The 18,457-nt window shown below is 47.1% G+C and overlaps 1 protein-coding gene across 5 annotated transcripts in view; it reads right to left on the reverse strand.

The window, feature by feature from the left end:
• The window catches only part of Pknox2 (PBX/knotted 1 homeobox 2), a 274,475-nt gene that overhangs the window by 242,799 nt on the left and 13,219 nt on the right, over positions 1-18,457 (reverse strand). The window contains exons 1-2 of one of the 5 annotated variants that reach the window (XM_076576017.1): positions 14,161-14,813; positions 13,003-13,066 (exon numbers count right to left, since the gene is read on the reverse strand). The exons of 3 other annotated variants lie outside the window; for them this stretch is intronic. The gene's annotated coding sequence lies outside the window, so the exon portion shown is untranslated. Of the gene's footprint in view, positions 1-13,002; positions 13,067-14,160; positions 14,814-18,457 lie in introns of those variants that run through there. One more of the 5 variants, XM_076576016.1, reaches the window with a different exon arrangement.

Raw genomic sequence — 18,457 nt, forward strand, 5'->3', positions numbered from 1 at the left:
GTGTATAGTCCTTACTGGTGAACTACAGCTCTGTACCAAGAGTTAGAATCCTGGGGAAAGAGCACATTTGAGGCTCTGGGTGTGCTTGGGTCCAGTGCCTCTTTTTGTTGTACTGATTAGGACATTCAGGTCCAGAGAGGTGAGGCAGATTGCCCAAGGTCACAGAAAAATATGTAAGAGGTTTGGCCCAGGCAAGACTTCACTGGCTCTCAGGTCCTCCTCCCCTGTGTGGCCACTGATGAGGAACCTGCATCTGAATGTCAGTTCCTGACGGCTCCTCTCCTCCCATCTTCATAGACGAATGCCTAGCTAGAAATGCATACTGGCCTCAGAGGAAGGTTCTTGGGAGATTCTGTCTACCACTCAAGATTTGGTACAGGGAGAGAAGAGTGGGGTCCACAGAAGAGGGCCTCCTGTCTCAATCACCTCGAAGAGGACAGTCCTCGGGCAACAAGAAGTAACCCATGCTTAGACTAACCCCCAGCATGTTCAGGAGAAAGAGTGGTGGACAAGCCTCAAGGCTGGTTGTGGGGCACACACAGGGATACACAGGCTCAGAGAAATGGACCTCCTCTGGGCTGCGAGTCGGAGGAAACTGTAGCAAATACATGCCAGCACATGCTTTCATAGGACAGTCACCCCTTCAAGGATCCTGGCAGAGATCTCTAGAGCTAACACTCAGAGACCAAACCGAGTCGCAGTAAAACATGGGCTCTTCGGTTTCCTCCATAGAGCCAGTGCCCTGCCCAAGTAGTGGTAGGGCCTATGGAACAGTGGTTCTCAACCTGTGGGTTACAACCCCTTTGGAGGTCACAGGGGTTGCCTAACACACAGATATTTCATTATAATTCATTACAGTTAAGAAGTAGCAATGAGGGCTGGAGAGATGGCTCAGAGGTTAAGAACACTGGCTGTTCTTCCAGTGTTCTTCCAGAGGTCCTGAGTTCAATTCCCAGCACCCATATGGTGGCTCCCAACCATCTGTAATGAGATCTGGCTCCCTCTTCTGGCCTGCAGGGATACATGCAAACAGAACACTGTATACATAATAAATAAAGAAATCTAACAAAAAAAATAAAAAAAAAAAAGAAGTAGCAATGAAGATAATGTTATGGTTGGGGGTCAGCACAACAGGAGGAACTGTATTAAAGGGTTGCAGCATTAGGAAGGCTGAGGACCACTGGGAGAGAAGCTTGGGAGCCAGAACAGAGCCCCTAAACCCAGCATTCTGAACCTAAGGTACTCTATCTTCGGAATTCTTAGGCTGATGCTCCACAACTGAAGAATAATCAACCAAGAGTACCTGCATATCAAATTCTCTTGAGAGAATTTTATCAGACTGTCAAAGAGGCCATGAACCAAACACATTAAGAACCTTGATATCGGGCTGGAGAGATGGCTCAGAGAGAGGTTAAGAGCACTGGCTGCTCTTCCAGAGGACCTAGGTTCAATTCCCGGCACTCACGTGGCAGCTCCCAACTGTCTGTAACTCCATTTCCAGGGGATCTGGCATGCTCACACAAATATACATGTAGACAAAACACCAACGCACGTAAAATAAAAATAAATGATTTTTTTTAAAAAGACACTTGATATCCGTAATCAGTTCTGGAGTTTGGAGAGAGTGCCAACCTTTCCTGGCTACCACCAGGGATCTTTCACTGGGTGTTTTCTTAGCATCTTGGACTCTAGATTGTAAAATGAAGCTCTTGCCTCCAAGAACTTGCCTTTCATTAGCATGAATAGTGTTGATCCACTGAATCATCAGGCTGGAGGTCCCACTCTAAACTAGACTTCTAGTACCTGCCAATCTCGAGGTTCTACTGGTTCTCCAGAACAACTCTGGAGTCTCCCTTCGCCCACCATGCAGTCTCGTTACCCTAGCCCAAGCCTCACCACCTAAGTCGGTTAGAAGGTGTCTGCCTGTGGTGGTTAATGTTAATTATCAATTTGGCAAAACTTAGCTTCACCTGGGAGATGGGTCTCTGGGCATGTCTGTGGAGGACTATGTTAGTTACCCTGATTGAGGTAGGAGGATCCACCCACTTTGGGTGATACTGTTCCTTGGGAAGGGGAAACTGGACTGTATGAGAGTGGAAGGAGTAAGCTGAGCATGCATGCATTGTTGCATAGAATGCATGCATGCATTGTTGCTTGTTCAGTCAACTTAATGTGACCTGCTGCGTCACATTCCCGACGGCTTGACTTCCCTGTAGCCCAGAGCTGTGCGTCAATAAGTCCTTTCTCCCTTAAGTTGCTCTTGTCAGGGAAAAGTAACTGAGAGTGTCTCTCTCACAAAGCTCTTGGCTTGGGAATTTAATCCTGATGTAAGGTTGAGAGGTGGGAGCTTTAGGAGGCAAACAAGTCATGTGTGAAGGAATTAATGCTGGGTTCCCGGAGTGGCCTCCTGATGAAGGACGAGTTCTGCTCCCTTCTAGAACTGCCGTCTCGCCTTCTGCCAGGGGATGAGACAAGAAGGCCCTTGGCCTTGGACTCGCCTGCCTCTAGAAGTAAAAGAATAAATCTCTATTCTTTAGAGGTTTCTCTGCCTTGGGGATGCAACAGGATGTATTAGGAAACCTCCCCCTTCACTGCCAAGTCTGTTCTCTTCTTCCTGCCTCCCAGCTCTCCCAAGCACAAATCCTTCATCTTAAAAATAATCTTAACTTCACAGTCTCACTAGCTTGCCTAAGACACTGTGAATTAGAGGTAGGTAAGAAAACAGCGTCTTAAGGCAGTGAATGAGGAGACAGCAACACAATGGGAAGAGAGGGTGCTTTGGAGCAGACCAGCATGGGTTCAAGCTCTGCCTCTGCCTTTTCCTGGCTATGTGTCCTTGGGCACGCTCTTCAGTCCCTCCGAACATCAGTTTACATTTCACTGTAAATTTCGGTGGGGTGAAATGAAAACAGTTTCCTGTGTGGTTGGGTGATTAAGTGCTCAGGCTGGAAACCAAACTCGCTGGCTGTTCATCCCATCTTCCCACATTACTAGCTCTGTGATGTTGGACCAGTTCCTTAACTTCTCCATGCCTCGGTTTTATCATCTACCAGAGTGTGGTGAGGATGGGATTCATGGAAGGAACACAGAACAGCGTTTGGCATGCACACTGCTGACTCCATGCTAGCGATGATGACTAGTAGGGTTTGTGGTGAGAATTTAATTACCTGGAGCATACGCTGCACCTTGGCAGCTGGCACGCATGTCGTAGATGCGCAATAAATGACAGCATCTTTCCCTTCACTGGAAATGCAGCGAATGAGTCCGCCTTAAACTCCTAGAGTTTCGAATTAGTGGCAAAATATCCAAGTGGGAGCATTCCAACACGAGCAGTTTAAAAAGGGGGGGAGATGAGGCCTTAGAGACATTGAAGCACGACTGGGACTTGGGTCCTCTATGCTGAGGGACACACCAAAACCTCAGGAGGAGCTAATGTCCCCTACTGTCAGCCAGAGTAATCACAGTCTGTGCTCACAGGACCCCCCCCCCCCCCGTGTTAAAGATGCTGTTGTATAGTAAAGACCCTCACGAGGGGACAGAGCCAGGACTGGGAGCTATGAGCCTCCCTGCCCATGATTCCCCCGCAACCCATCAAGCTGAGACTCTCAGAAAACCCAGCAAAGGAGGGCTGGGTGACTTCCAGGTGGGAGGCATCTACAAAGACCAAGAGAGAATTGTTACTCCCAAGAAGAGGCAAGGATTGGAACTGGCTGGGGGTAGAGACAGGCTATTAATGTACTCTCATCAAAAGATCAGCAATCTCTGGATGCAGAGGACCCTGGCAGAAAAGCAGGAGCCATGAGTAGAGTTCCAACTCCAGCCTGTGTTACACAAGAGCTCAGGACTCACCAGAGACTAGGGAGGCAGGGCTCATGCAAAGGCATGAGATTTGACTTTGGAAAGCCCTGAGACATCACATTGCTCTTGGCTGTTCTCCTTCCTAGGGGGCCCTGCCAGCAGTTGAGAGCTTGGAATAGCTTCCAGCCAGTCCTTGGATATTGCCTTAGCTTATGAAAGGCCTTTACAGTCATTAGCATACTGGAAACTCAAAGTACTCCGGTGAGAAATTTATAATCTGACCCCGGACCCTGCAAGTGGGAGAAACTGAGGCTTTGAGAGGTTGCACATGTAAAATGTGCTTCTTTTGCGCTCTAAACCCTAGTTCCCAGATCCGAACTTCAGCCTTGTGCCCTGTCCCACCCCACTGCCTCTCATTAATCCCCTCATCACTCAGGCTGAGCTGGTTAGTTTTCGTCAACTGGACACCAACTAGAGTCACCCGGGAAGAGAGAGAGCCTCAGTTGAGGAAGTGCCTCCATGAGACAGGCCTGTGGACAAGTCTCTGGAGCATTTTCTTGACTCACTGTTGGTGTGGGAGGGCCCAGTCCACTGGGAGCAGTGCCACTCCTGGACAGGTGGTCCTGGGTTGTATAAAAAGGCAAGCTGAATGAGCCATGGAAAGCAAGCCGATTAAGCAGCACTCCTGCCCGGTTCTGCTTCCGTTCCTGGCCTCCAGGTTCCCGCCCTGACTTCCCTTTACCATAAGCTACAAGATGAAGCAAACCTCCCCACGTTGCTTTGGGTCAAGGTGTTTATCACAGCAACGAACAGCAAAGGAGGGCACAGGGTAGAGACGCCCGGCCTTGGTTCACACAGTCCCTATGCGCTCATGTCCTCCTTTGCACTGGGGCTTCCTCCCTGGGCATCAGTGGTGGAGATGCAGGGAGGGGTCCAGGCTGTTGCAGCCACGGGACAAAGCAGCTGAGTCTCTTTGTAATAAGGAAGAGCTGGTGGTATATTATGCACACATTTGTGAGTTATAAGCATTACACAGAGAGAAGGCGGCACATAAATTAAAGTGGCCAACTTGTATGCACACATGCACGCTGGCACGGACAGAAGGCTGGCTTTAAATGGAAAAAATTAGCAGCTTGAAACAGTAAAAATCCTCAACTTTGCCTCGGAAAGATGCAGGGCAACTTCACAAGAGTTTTATGTGGCCCATAAATTAGGGCTGAGAAAGGGGCCTCTGCAGCATTCCTCGGCAAGACAGGGGCTTTCCGCCTGCAGATATGCCGTGTGGCAGCATTACAAATGTCCCGAGCAGTTTATAGACAACAGCACAGCGTGAGTTTGCTGGGGGATATTGGAGCTGGTAATTGCTATTCTAAAACTGGCCTTGTAAGCTTGAAGAAATGTTTTGAGGGGGGAAAAGAGCCAATTTAAGAGCTTTATAAAGCCATAAATGGCTTCTGAACAAACCAAATGTAATCTATCTAGAGAGACAGGCCATCCCTCAAACCCAATGGCAGACCCCACAATGCTGCATGGCAGCGTGGAGATGCCCTAACGGTCCCACCTCAGCCAGGGGTTCGTTCACCTGCATGGAGGCAGGAAGCTGGCCCACAGGACTTGGGACAGTCATCAGGTGACCCGAGGCAATCTGCCCCTCACAGCCCTTGGTCCAATGACAGTTCACAGTGGGTTCTCTGCCAGTACCTGCTCTTCTTTCCCCCAAGAAAGCAAGACCACACCCGGTCAAGCTGGCTGGCTTTGGCCTCCTCTGGCCTTCCCAGTTACCCTTCCCTCCCCATGACCCTTGGAGACAGAGAGGCTGAAGCCCCAGCGAACAAAGCAGGGAGTCCCTCCGTTGGCCTCTGTCCCCCATCTAGAAAATGGGCCAGCGTTTGCCTCCCCAGGTTGCGGTAAGTCTCGAGGGAGAAAACACATGCGAAGCACCTGCCACTCGGCACTCAGTAAAGGGAGCTTGTATTCTTTTATTGTTGTTAGTACTTCAAGGAACAAAGAGCCCTGAGCTCACTCTGGTGAGCCTCCACCTTCCCCAGACCCGACTCCTACCAGGATCCCCAGCCAGCATCAGAGTCAAACATCATTTATGTCCTCCCAAGCCCCCCCACCCTCCAACAGCTCACAAGATGGACACAAGCCCAGCTTTTCCTGGGAAATGATCCCAGTGCCTGTTTCCTGACTGAACTGGTCCTTATCTCCCCAAGGTACCATCAGACACATATTTCAGCCACTGTACCCACAACTGAGTTCTGCCTCCCCTGGCACCACTATGCCAGGACCTGAGTCCTCAGCCAACCCCATTCTCACCGAGGGCCTCTTCATGTCAGTGAGATGTGTGAATTTCTCCAGGTTCCTGATAGAAAAATCCAGACTCAGACAGACTGGTCGGCCACCATCTGCCTTCATCCACCCACACCTTAGGCTCCCCCCTGAGTCTCCTCACAGTGCCCTCCAGTGCCACAGTAATCCCGCTCTCTTTTCCGATGTCGATATTTCATAACAGAAAACAAAAGCCATATAATGCGCAATTACCCACTCTCCATTGTGTTTTAACGGCTCTATTGACAGCGCAGAGCGCCACACAGGAGCAGTGGAAAGGGATTCCAGATCAAGCTTCCAGGGAAATGTGGTTTGGGTTAGATGTATTTTTGTAGTTTCTGCAACACCTTATTAAAGTTGAAAGCTATATATAACAGCGTTACCGGTGACGCTTTTCAGTACCATGGGGTTGGGTTTCAGTGGAGCCCAAAGCACATGTGACCAGCTGCCTGAAAATAGGCATTCCCACGCCCTCTCCTGGACCTCCTGAGTGGCCCACCAGCATCCCACTGCCCCCCTCCCACACACACACCCATCCCACCACCACTTCTGAACCAGAGAATACAGAGATGGGTCTTGCCTCTCAGGTGCTGGCAGGAGGCACCTCTGGTGCCCGAAACCCAAATCCTGACACTCTCTACCTTGGCCTGTCCCTCCCCCTACAATTCTGTCAACCTTTTTAATTTTTAAATTGCTCACTTTGTTTTCATTTTGAAACTAGCATACAAAATAACGAGTTTCATGATGGTCTCTCCACACAAGTATATCATGTGCTTTGCTCATATTCACCCCCATTGCCTTCTTTAGTGCACCTTAGGCCCCCCCCCACTAATTCCCTTCCTCCTCTAAAATAATCCCCCATCTATCTTCTTGTCCCACACATGCAGGATGTCTGTGTCTGTGTGTGCGTGTATGTGTGTTTAAACTCTAGACGATAGGAATTATCTTGTATCCATTGCTCCTGTCCCCCAAATTCTACCAAACAGCTTTCTAGCGTTAGGATTTTGTTGATGCCGTGTCCCACCCCTGGTTTGGTCACCTTCTTTTCCTCTACTTTCTACTTTCCTACTCATCCTTAAATTCTAAAAACAAAATGAACACAGCGCTTGGTGACCAGAAAGTACCCTGGTCTGCTCAAAAATCTGCATTCGCAGCCTGGCCCTCCCATTTGAATTCGCTAGACCTCTGAGTAATTCTCTTGACTTTTCCTCTCTCTCTTTCTTCCTTTGCTCACCTACAAAATCGAGTCTAAACTATGGGATGAGAAGGGTCTTTCCCAGATGAAACTCCTGAATGAATATTGTTTTATTGTTTCTTTTACACTTAGTAGGCACTTGATGTTGCCATGGGAACAAAAGGATGGAGAGGATGCAGGTCCTGTCCTCAAGGAACCTGCAACTTTACGGAGGACAACAGCAGTGCAAACTCACAGCAAAGCCTTCGAGCCCTGGTTCAAGACAGCAATCTGTGAAGAGCCATGAGGCAGTACGTGATTAGATGCCAAATGGATTGTGCAGGCAATAATTGCTCCAGGTCGAGGAGTTCAGAGGAGGAGAGTCCTGAGGGGTAGGCTAGTCAAAAGCACAGCACTCGGGGAGAGAGATGGCTCAGCGGTCAAGAGCACTGAGTGCTCTTCCAGAGGACCCTGGTTCAATTCCCAGCACCCACGTGGCAGCTCACAACTGTCTGTAACTCCAGTTCCTGGAGACTCAACACCCATGGCAAAACACCAATGTACATGAAATAAAAATAAATAAACTTAAAAAAAAAAAAAAAAAAGCACGGCACTCATGAGGTTGGAATCGATGCTGGCCTTAAAGCATGAAGCCCCTGGTTCGAGTCTGTGGGGATGGCCCAGGCAAGTGGACCTTAGTGAACAAGTATTCCCAGGTGACTCTCACCAGGCAGGAGCAGGGCACTGAACAGTGACTGAGATCCCATCCGGAGAAGCGAGAAAAAGCAACACGCCCACTAGAGCAGAAGCCAGGCTGTAAGCAAGGGATCTCTCAGTGCCAGGCTACAATGTTTGAACAGTCTCTTATAAGCAGCAAGGATCCAGTGAACTGCGAAAGCGCTGTATTTTGAGAGAATTAATCAGGCAATGATTTGCAGAGAGGATTAGGAGAGCGACGCACAAATAAGGACACCAGAGAGAAAGCAGCTGAAGGAGTCTGGCAAGAGGTGAGAGTGTGGGAACCAGGGTGGTGGCATGGGAATGCAGTGACATGCCAGACACGGACAGAGGGCAGCCTCGGCCTCCGATAGGTTAAAGTCTGGCTGACCATTTAATTTACTGTCTGAACTTGGACACTTCTCAGAGTGGAAAGAGAGCTATTAACAACCGCACTGGGACGAGAGACTTAAACCAGGACCCTCCTGGGCAAATGAGAGGGACCGTGACCGTCAGAAGAGAAAGAGGGACAGAGGGGGAAGAGTCTCTAGGACCCCAAGTCTGGAGGGCAGAAGGAAATACACAGTTTGGCAAGGATGTTCAGGTGGGAGGCTGGAGGAGAGGAGTGGAGCCCAGCACAGAAGGGGAGAGACTGAGAGGGGCTGGTTCCCCTGAGTTCCAAACAGAGTCTGGTTTCCTGGAAGAGAACTGGGTCTCATTGAAATTACTGCACAGATATTTGCTAAGCTGAATCGAGACGACAAAGACCTGCTGAGTATAATCTAAATAGACTGTTGGGAGAGTTGCCTACCCCCCCAGTCCCGCCCCCTTTTGTTTGTTCACACGTGTCTGCTTGGAATTTCAATGACGGTCCTTCTGCCTAGAACTGACAGGTGGCTCTCTGCAGCCCCGGGAACCTTTCAAGGACTTGACCAGTCTAAGGCAAAAACAAGAACAAAACAAGGACATGGCAGCAAACACCTTTAATCCCAGCATTCGGGAGGCAGAAGCAGGCAGATCTCCGAGTTCAAGGCCAGCTTGGACTACAGAGTTCCAGGACGTCCAGGGCTGCACAGAGAAACCCTGTCTCAAAAAAATTTTTTTTTAAATAATAAAGAACTAAAAAATAAAAAGAACGTGCCACCAAAATGGTCAATGAGACCAAACAGCTCAGTAAAGCCTGCTCTGACCACAACAGAAGGGGCAGGGATTCAATGCACCTGCCTCCCTTCATAAGACCACAGTGCAGATGAGGAGGTGGCCAAGGAAAGGAAAGTCAACCTTTACAAGGAAGTCACACCCGCAGAAACACTGCCTTCCCCTGCTCAAATCTCAACTTTTAAGTACAGACATCTTCCAACCAGACCACCCACAGTAACATCTGCTGAGGGTGAGCATCCAGCCCCAGGACTCAGAAGACTCCAGGACGGTTGTACAGGCTGCCAACCCTGGGGACTCCAACCAGGACTCTGTGCCAGGTTCACGCTCACACTTCAAAAAAAAAAAAAAAAAAAAAACAACCCAAACCCAGAAAGGACATACAGTCCACTGGTCAACTGTGGTGACACTGTCAGAATAGGATCTTACACAGCTGTCTTGACCCAGAAATTTGAGGCAGAAACTAGCCGTTGGCTATGAATTATCCAGGCACCTGCGGCTGCAGTTACTTGATAAAGCTGATTCCACGGGGAGTGTAGATTACCCCTGAGTTAACGGTACAGGGGATTGGGGTGAGGACAAAGTTGCCAGGCCCAGCAGCTTCTCCTTACACTGAAAAGCATTCCTTTCCCATCCCCCACAGGAACTCCCTGGAACCTTTCTGAGAGCATCTACTCAGCCAAGACTCTAGCTTAGCTGGCCTCAGCAACAGCAAGGAATAAAAATGAGCTGTGGTTGACAATGATTGTCACCCTTTACTCCATTGCAGACCCAGGCCACAGGGAGCTCTTGTCAGTCACGGCTCACAGTGCTGATTCTCTTATGGCGGGGGAGACTCCAGACATGATCAGGTCTACCAGAATGGGCTGAGGAACAGCAGCATATTTGAGAATGCCTTTGCCAATCCTGCAACCCCAGGGACATTCTGATGCATCCCACAAAGCAAATCTGTCCAAAGTAAAGAATTAGTGAACAAAGACCATATCAACCTAGAAATCAGGAGAGTTAAGCAATTACATTGACCTGAGGGACACTCACCAACTGTGTATGTCACCTCATTTCTTAGCATGCATTTCCTAGTCTCTCAAGTGGGGGCAGCAACAATAAGGAGTCTGTTTCCATGGACTATTTGTTGGAGCCAACGAGGTCATAAAAGTGCCCGCAATATAGTAGGAGCTTAACAAATGTTTAGGTTTCAGTTCAGCTGACATTTTAATAATGTGGTTAGTGCCACCATGAAAGGGATATTTTCTAATTAACAAGCATTTTCTCTAAGCAGGACTCCAAATATGAGCCTCTGTCAGAAGAAACCTATGTGTCGGGTAACAAAAGCATAGAGCACACCCGGCCCCAGGAGTGGCAACCATCGGCTACAGACAGCAAACAGCAGCCTTGATGATGAGTGACTGAAAGTGTTCCCCCAAACAAGGAATCAAACGAGATGGCCGCTGTCACCTCTGCTAACCAACACTGGCTTCGAGTTCCAGCCAGAGCAATTAGGCAAGAAAAAGAAATTAAAAGAATCAAAAATGGATAGAAAAAAAAGGGGGGGAGATATTTCTGTTTTTAGATGCTATGATTCCATATAGAGAAAATCCCAAAGAATTCACAAGAAAGCTACTAGAATTAATAAACAGAGTCAGCAAGGTCATATGGCATAAGTTCATACACAGGAACTATTAAGACACCAAGGGAAGACTCTAGAAGACTGCCTATGTTCATGGAACAGTAGAATTAATAGTGTGAGAGGGGGCATTATCACCAAAAGGAATTACAGATTCAGTTCAGCCCCCATCCAAATCCCAATTTTCTCCATGAACAGAAGAAGCAACCCTCAAATGCACACAAAAATACAAAAGACTCTGAACAGTCAAAGCAATGATGAGCAAAAAGGGCAACACCGGAGGCCTCACAGCCCTGACTTTAAATTAGGCTGGGTAGCCATAATGGCACAAACAGCATGGTAGTGGCATAAAGGCAGACACACAGAGCAATGGAGTAGAACAGAGGGCCAACAAATGAAATCGCACACTTCCAGCTAACTGGCTACTAACAAAAGTGCAAACTGAAAATAAAAATAATAAAAAGCAAACATCTGCTAGAGAAAAAGACAGCCTCTTCAACAAATGGTTCTGGGAAAACTGGATATCCCCGTGGAGAAGATTGAAACTAGATCCCTATCTCTCACCCTTTACAAAAATCAATTCAAAAATAGATCAGAAACTTCAAGGACAGAGCTGAAGCTTTAGATCTATTAGGGAAAACATTTCAGGATATAGGTATAGGCAGCAGTTTCTGAAGAGGGCTCCAGCAGTATGGCAAGAATTGACAAATGGAATTCCATGAAATTAAAAGGCGTTTGCACAATAACAACAAAACCATTACCAGGGTGAAGAGAGAGCCTACACAGTGAGAGAAAATCTTTTCCAACTAGTCCTCTAACAGGAATTAATATCCACCATCTACAAAGAACTCATAAATGAACAAATAATTCAATTAATAAATGAGTATATAAATTGGACAATTTTCAAAAGAAGACTGCGTGAAAAAATGCAAAAACCTTATCTGTCAAGGAAATGCAAAACAAAACAACATTGAAAGTCCATCTCTCCTCAGCGGGAATGGCTGTTGTCCAGAACAAAGGTGGCTAGTGAAGATGGGAGAGGGAGGCATGGAGAAGGATGCTTATACACAATGGCTGAGAATTTACGTTAGTCCAGCCATATAGGGATTAAGAGTAGAAGTTCCTCTAAACACTACAGAGTGATTATGATCCAGACACACAGGCCTGGATACATGCCTGAAGCAATCAGTGTCAGAATGCAATAGAAACACTTGCATATCCATGCTATTGTGGCTCTATTCACAATGGCTAAGTTGCACAGTCAGCCTCTGTGCCTATCAACAGATAAACAGATGAAGACAAGGTGGTGTATATACTTAGCAAAATTTAATTCAGCCACGAAGAAAAATGAAATCCTGTCATTTGCAAGCAAATGGATGGAACTGAATATCTTCATATTAAGCTACAGCTTCAGAAAGACAAATGTTGCATGTTTTCTCTGATATGCAGAATCTAGATCTTTTTTAAAAGACACAAAACTAGGAGGACTGTCATGGAAAAGGAGAGGAAACAATGGGAGGTGAGGGGCTGGTGAGTGGAGGATGGGCTTGGTCAGAGTGTATTACACACATATATGAAAACGTGCTTGGCGCATGCTTTGAATCACAGCACTCAGAAGGCAGAAACAGGTGGATCTCTGTGAGTTGAATGCCAGCCTGGTCTACAGAGCAAGTTTCAGGACATCCAGGACTACACAGAGAAACTCTGTCTCAAAAAATAAAACAAAAAAAAAGAAAGAAAAAGAAAAGAGAAAATGTCATAACACTTATTTTTGTACAGGCAATATATACTAATAAAAAAGTTTCTAATATCACATACAAATTGGTTGGTTTTTTTTAATGTGCTAGCAGTGAACAATCTAAAAAGAAAATTAAGAAAGCAATTTCATTTAAAATAGAACCTAAAAGAATGAACTACCTAGAAGTAAATTTGAAGAAGGAGGTGAAAGACTTGTATACTAAATGCTATAAACCACTGCTGAAATATAAGAGATGCAAATACATGGGAAGATATCCCACATTCATGGATAAGAAGCCTTAATGTTAAGATGCCAATGCCACCCTAAGGTGAACCTACAAATGGAAATCCCTGTCTAAATTCTAATAGTAGGGGTTCGAGAGAGGTCTTGACGGTAACAAACATGAGGACCTGAGTTTGGATTCCCAGCACTGACATAAAAGCTAGGCATAGTGGTACATACCTGTAAACGCAGCACTGTGGAAGGCTGAGACAGGTAGATCCCTGCAGTTCACTAGTCAGCCAACCTAGCCAACGGGAAAGTGACAGTTCAGTGAGAAATCCTGCCTCAAGTTTTAGAGGAAGGGACTCTATGTCAACTCTGGACTCCACATGCACACATGTATGCACATTACACAACACACACACACACACACACACACACACACACACACACACACACACACACCTTTTTGTTGTTGTTTACAAAAAAAAAAAACAACTTCAACAGCAATTGCTTCTCAGCCTTTTGGCAAAGATCAAATGTAAACTTCCAACAGGTTTTTTCTCAGAAATGCAAAGCCCAATCCTCAAATTCAAATGAAATTGCAAAAGGCCCCTAAGAGTCCAAAAAAGGAAGAACAAATTTGGAAATCTTCTACTTCCAAACTTCAGATTTTACCACTAATCTACAGTAGTCAAAACAGTATGCTGTTGACATATGGATGGACATACAGGCTAGCGGAGTAGAAGCCAGACTTCAAAAAGAATCCCAGAATCCATGGCCAATTGGTGTTCTGCAGCAGCGCCAAGCCCATTCAGCAGAGTATTCTCTTCAATAAACAGGGCCGGAGCAGTTGGATGTCCATGGCCAAAGAATGAAGTTGGATCCTACTTCATACCACCCTCCACACACACACACACACATTAACTCAAAATGCACCAATAACCTAAATTTAAGAGTTAAAAAGCCATAAAACTTTTAGGAGTTAGATTTGGCAACAATTTTCAGATCAAATCTAAAAGTAACTAAAATCAAAAGGAAAATATATAAATCAGTCCTCATCAAATTTAAAATTTTCTGCGTCTCAAATGATATTATCAAGAAAATGAAAAGACAGCCTACAGAATGGGAGGAGAGAGGCACAAACCATTTATCTGGTAAAGACTTAATAGCCACTGTATATAAAGAATGCCTACAGATTGACCACAAAATGCCAAACTACCCAAGTTTGAAATGGGTGAAGACTTGAACAGACATTTCACCAAGAACATAATCAAATGGCCAATAAGCACCCAGAAAAGCACTCAACATTCACCGGGGGCAGGAAGGGGGGGGAGGGGGCAGGGGGCATGGCTCGAATCAGCCACAATGAGACACTACTACACCTACTGGAGGAACTTATAGTCACAGGTACTGGCAAGGATGTGGAAAGATGAGAACCTTCACGCAGTGCAACTGGGCATCTCAAGTGATACAGCTACTGTGGGGGAATGTTTTGGTGTTTTGTTTCCTAAAAAGTTAAACACAGAAATGCCTTCAATATGGCCCAGCAACCCCACTCCTAAATATAGACCTGAAAGAAGTGAAAACGGAGACTTAAACAGAAGCATGTACCCCAGCGTCCATTATAGCATTATTCACAAAAGATAAAAGCAACCCGAGTGTCTACAAACAGATAAATGGATAAATGAAAGATGGTTTATACACACAATGGAATATAAGTCATCCATAAAAAAGGATTGAAGTTAGGACACATGACACAGCACAGATGAACAAAAACATCGTGCCGAGTGAAATGCTAGACACAAAAGGAAAAATACATTATGATTTCACTTGTGTGAAGCTGTCTAGAGCAGTCAAATTCATAGAGACAGGAATCAGATTAGAAGTTACCAGAAGTTAGGGGCAGACATGGAACTCAGTAGATAGAACTCACACAAACGGAGTGACCAGGGACGGAGGAAGGGCAGGCTGTGAAGTCACTGTTGTAATGCATACAGAGTATCTAGCATTGTAAATATAGTTAATGTCACTGTATTGCGCTGTTAAAATTATTAAAACAGAAATTTTATGTTATAAATTGCCATTTTATATATATTTAAAGTATGTATTTTACCGCAAGAAAGGAAATATGGAAAAGACTAATAATTTAATTTCCCACGAGACAAATTGAACCCAGAAAATCAAGTCAAATAACTCTTTCCAGTTCAAACTGGTAGGTAAAGGGGTGTGGCCTTTGCAACACTATGGCAATGGTCCTCAACCTTCCTAACGCTGTGACCTTTTAATACAGTTCCTCATGTTGTGCTCACCCCCGACCATAACATTATTTCATTCCTGTTTCATCACTGTAGTTTCGTGATTGTTAGAAATGGTAATGCAAATATCCATGTTTTCCGGTGGTTTTAGGCGACCCCTGTGAGAGGCCACCCGCAGGTTGAGAACCACTGTTCTGAATGCAGAGACCAGAGAAATGAACGAACCCCCAAAAGAAAGCCTAGAGATGGCTGCAGCATGGTGGCATGTGCCTTTAATCATGGCACTCGGGAGGCATAGGCAGGCAGCTTTCTATGAGTTCCAAGCCATCCAGGGACACCCTTTCTCAAAAAACAAAAACAAAAACAAAAAACAAGAATTGGTGCAGAAGAGAGACCAAGAGGGAGGGAAGAAGCCAGAACCAATGTCCCCTGAGCACAGCTCACCTTCTACTGGGGAGAGGTGACCCACAAATAGGCCAATATGGCAGAGGTGGCGGGCTGTGCATTGAACACAGATCACCAGTGACATTTGAGAGTCTCCTGTCAAGAAACTGCTTGGTTGCACACACAGCCACCATGATCGGCATTCCAATCTGAAGGAACTCCCCAGACCGTGAGGAGCTAGGAGGTCCTGAGTGATGGCTGCCATTGAAGCCTTAGCCAAGTCCTCCCCAGGCCTCAAGTCCTCACCCCAGGAACCTAGCTGAGATTAAAGGGCCCTTCCCTCACTCCCCCCTCCCACCTATCTCAGTGGATTCCAAACAGCAAGGAACCCTTCTGTCTTCCAAAGGGAAAAACCTCACTTAAGACCTCAGGAGTCCCTCTGGCAGGGGCAATAACACCTACTTTGATCTCTCTCTCTCTCCACAAGAATTCTAAGTGTTCTTCCCTAGCTCCTCCCCTTCGGTCAGGCCAGGTCACAGCCAGGGAGCAGGACAAAGGCCTCTAAAGAAGCTAGAGGCTGCATCCTCACTCTAACCCCTGACAATGAGGGTGCCACTTCTGCCTGCCTTGTCCGCCACATTATGAATCAAAGCAATATTCCAGTGGTTCACACTGTAACATTCAGCAGGTACCAGGCACTCACCTTGGACTTGTGTACTCCTAAACAGCACCATGGAGCAGTGATCCCAGCCCCCATTCGTACAGTGAGGACCCGAAGACATGAGTTAAGGCACTTGGCCAGAGTCAAGCTGACCATATACTGATCTATTTTCTTCCCCTGACTTCTGAGGTCACCAAGAGGGTGAAATCTGAGAAGGGGGCAATGGACCCCGAGTCCCATGACATCACCCCATCCTGACTGACTTATCAGGTGACCAACCAGCTTTGGCCGAGGATGCACAAGGCAGATGGTGTCATCATTCCCTGCGAACTGATGGGAGCCACTGATGGTTCATTCACTTTACTGCCTGGTACCGGGGAGCTAAGCATGTCTGCGTGTTTGCCAACAGCAGCCTTTCCCGACATTACCAAAGATGGCTCCCACATGTCTCCCGGGAAACACAAGCAGCGGCACCAGAGCCCTTGGAATGAAGCAACGGCCAGTCAGGCAGTGAGACGAAGTGACTGAGGAGTGGAAATCAAGGAAGCCAGCCCCGGCAGAGCAGACCCTCATTCCCAGGCGAAGGCAAAGTATTATGAGGAGAGTCCTGCAGCAAATTCTGTGAGCCTTGAACTTGTGAGTTCTGTGCTGTGTGGCCTCTCACAAGCTCTTTAGCCTCTCTGGACCTCACTTTGCTCAGCTGTTAAATGGGAGAGTTGCTCAAAACTAGATAGAGACTTAGTGCCTTCTAGTTCGGATAGTTCATGAGTTCACATTCCAGAGCGTGAGTTTAAAAAACAAAAATAAAAACCTTTGGACCCTGGCACAACAACCAGCTCCATCCATTCATTCATCTACTCACTCACTCACTCACTCACTCACTCACTCACTCACTCATTCACACACTCACTCACTCATTCACACACTCACTCACTCATTCACACACTCACTCACTCATTCACACACTCACTCACTCATTCACACACTCACTCACTCATTCACAAGCATTGCTTGAAATTTTACTACAGCTATGTACTCTATGAACTCTTCTGGATCCCAGCAGAGGAAAGAGAGAGAGAGAGAGAGAGAGAGAGAGAGAGAGAGAGAGAGAGAGAGAGAGAGAGAGAGAGAGAGAGAGAGAGAGCTGCTAAGTGCTGTGAAGAAAAACAAAGCTGTAGGGCTGAGGTGCAGCCCAGTGGCTAGAGCAACAGCATTGCACGGATATGGCCCTGGGTTTGCTCCCCAGCGTTACATAAACCAGGCATGCTGATGCCATTCCTGACCTCCAGCTCTGCGGAGATGATAGAGATCAGAAGTGGGCTCAAGGTCATTCTCAACTACATACTGAGTTTGGGGGTTTAGGGTAATGCCAGGGATGGAAAAAAGAGATTCCTGTTTGGCTAGAGCCTTTCGGAAGGGTCGCACTACAGGGTGGCATGTGGGTGTAAGCCAAGCAAAAGCATAGTGTCGACCATACAGGTATACAGGGGAAGGGTGTTCAAGCTGCTGGAACAGCATGCACCAAGGCCCTGAGGCAGGGGCATGAGCGACTTGATTCAGTTCCCACAGAGAGACCTGGGAGGTTGGGGTAGGTGAGATAGAGGCGGAGGCGGTGACCCGGGTGTGCTGGAGGGAGGGGAGACCGGGGCATGACACAGAGGTAAAGTCTTTGCCTTTCATTCAGTTAGAGCTCGAGCCCTCTAAGCTTTAACATAAACGACACTGCTTGTATGTCCAAGAAGGCCAAGTACTCGGCGCACCTGTTCACTGTGAGCCCCTCCTTCCACCATGGACCAGCAAGCCATCTGTAGATTTCATTGTCTGGATTCTATTTGGAGAGACAAGACCAGGTAGTAGATACCGCCTTCCCCACCCAGGCCGGTGCCAGGGCTGAGCCTGGCCACTGCATCCAACTATCAGACTGGACTCTGCTCCCTCTCCTGTAGCCAGACTAGGTTTCTCCCCCAAGGTCTCCGCCCCCCACCCCGCACCCCGCTTCACCCCTGCCCCTTTGGTCTTCCTGACTTGTCTCTCTCCCCAGCCCCCAGCTGCTGCTCAGCCCGTCCTCCTCCCCCAGGGCCTTTGGACCCACGGTCCCCTGCCTAAAACAAAATCCCCATCCATCTCTACTGTCATATCCCACCTCCCTGCGAGTCTCCATGCCGTATAGTATCTTCCTGGCCACTGATCCCATCCTTCAGGGGCTCCAAAAACTCTAGCTATACTTAGAGTCTTGTGTCTGTGTGGGGTTTTTGTCTGTTTTGTCTGGCTGGATGGTTTGGGCTTTTTGTTGTTTTAAGACAACGGCTCCTGTAACCCAGGCTGACCTTGATCTCCTGAGTCTTCAGCTCCCAAGCACTGAGATTACAGGACTGAGCTGCCAATCCCCAGT

This window comes from Peromyscus maniculatus, chromosome 7, assembly GCF_049852395.1.
Source record: "Peromyscus maniculatus bairdii isolate BWxNUB_F1_BW_parent chromosome 7, HU_Pman_BW_mat_3.1, whole genome shotgun sequence".
Classification (NCBI taxonomy): Eukaryota; Metazoa; Chordata; class Mammalia; order Rodentia; family Cricetidae; genus Peromyscus; species Peromyscus maniculatus.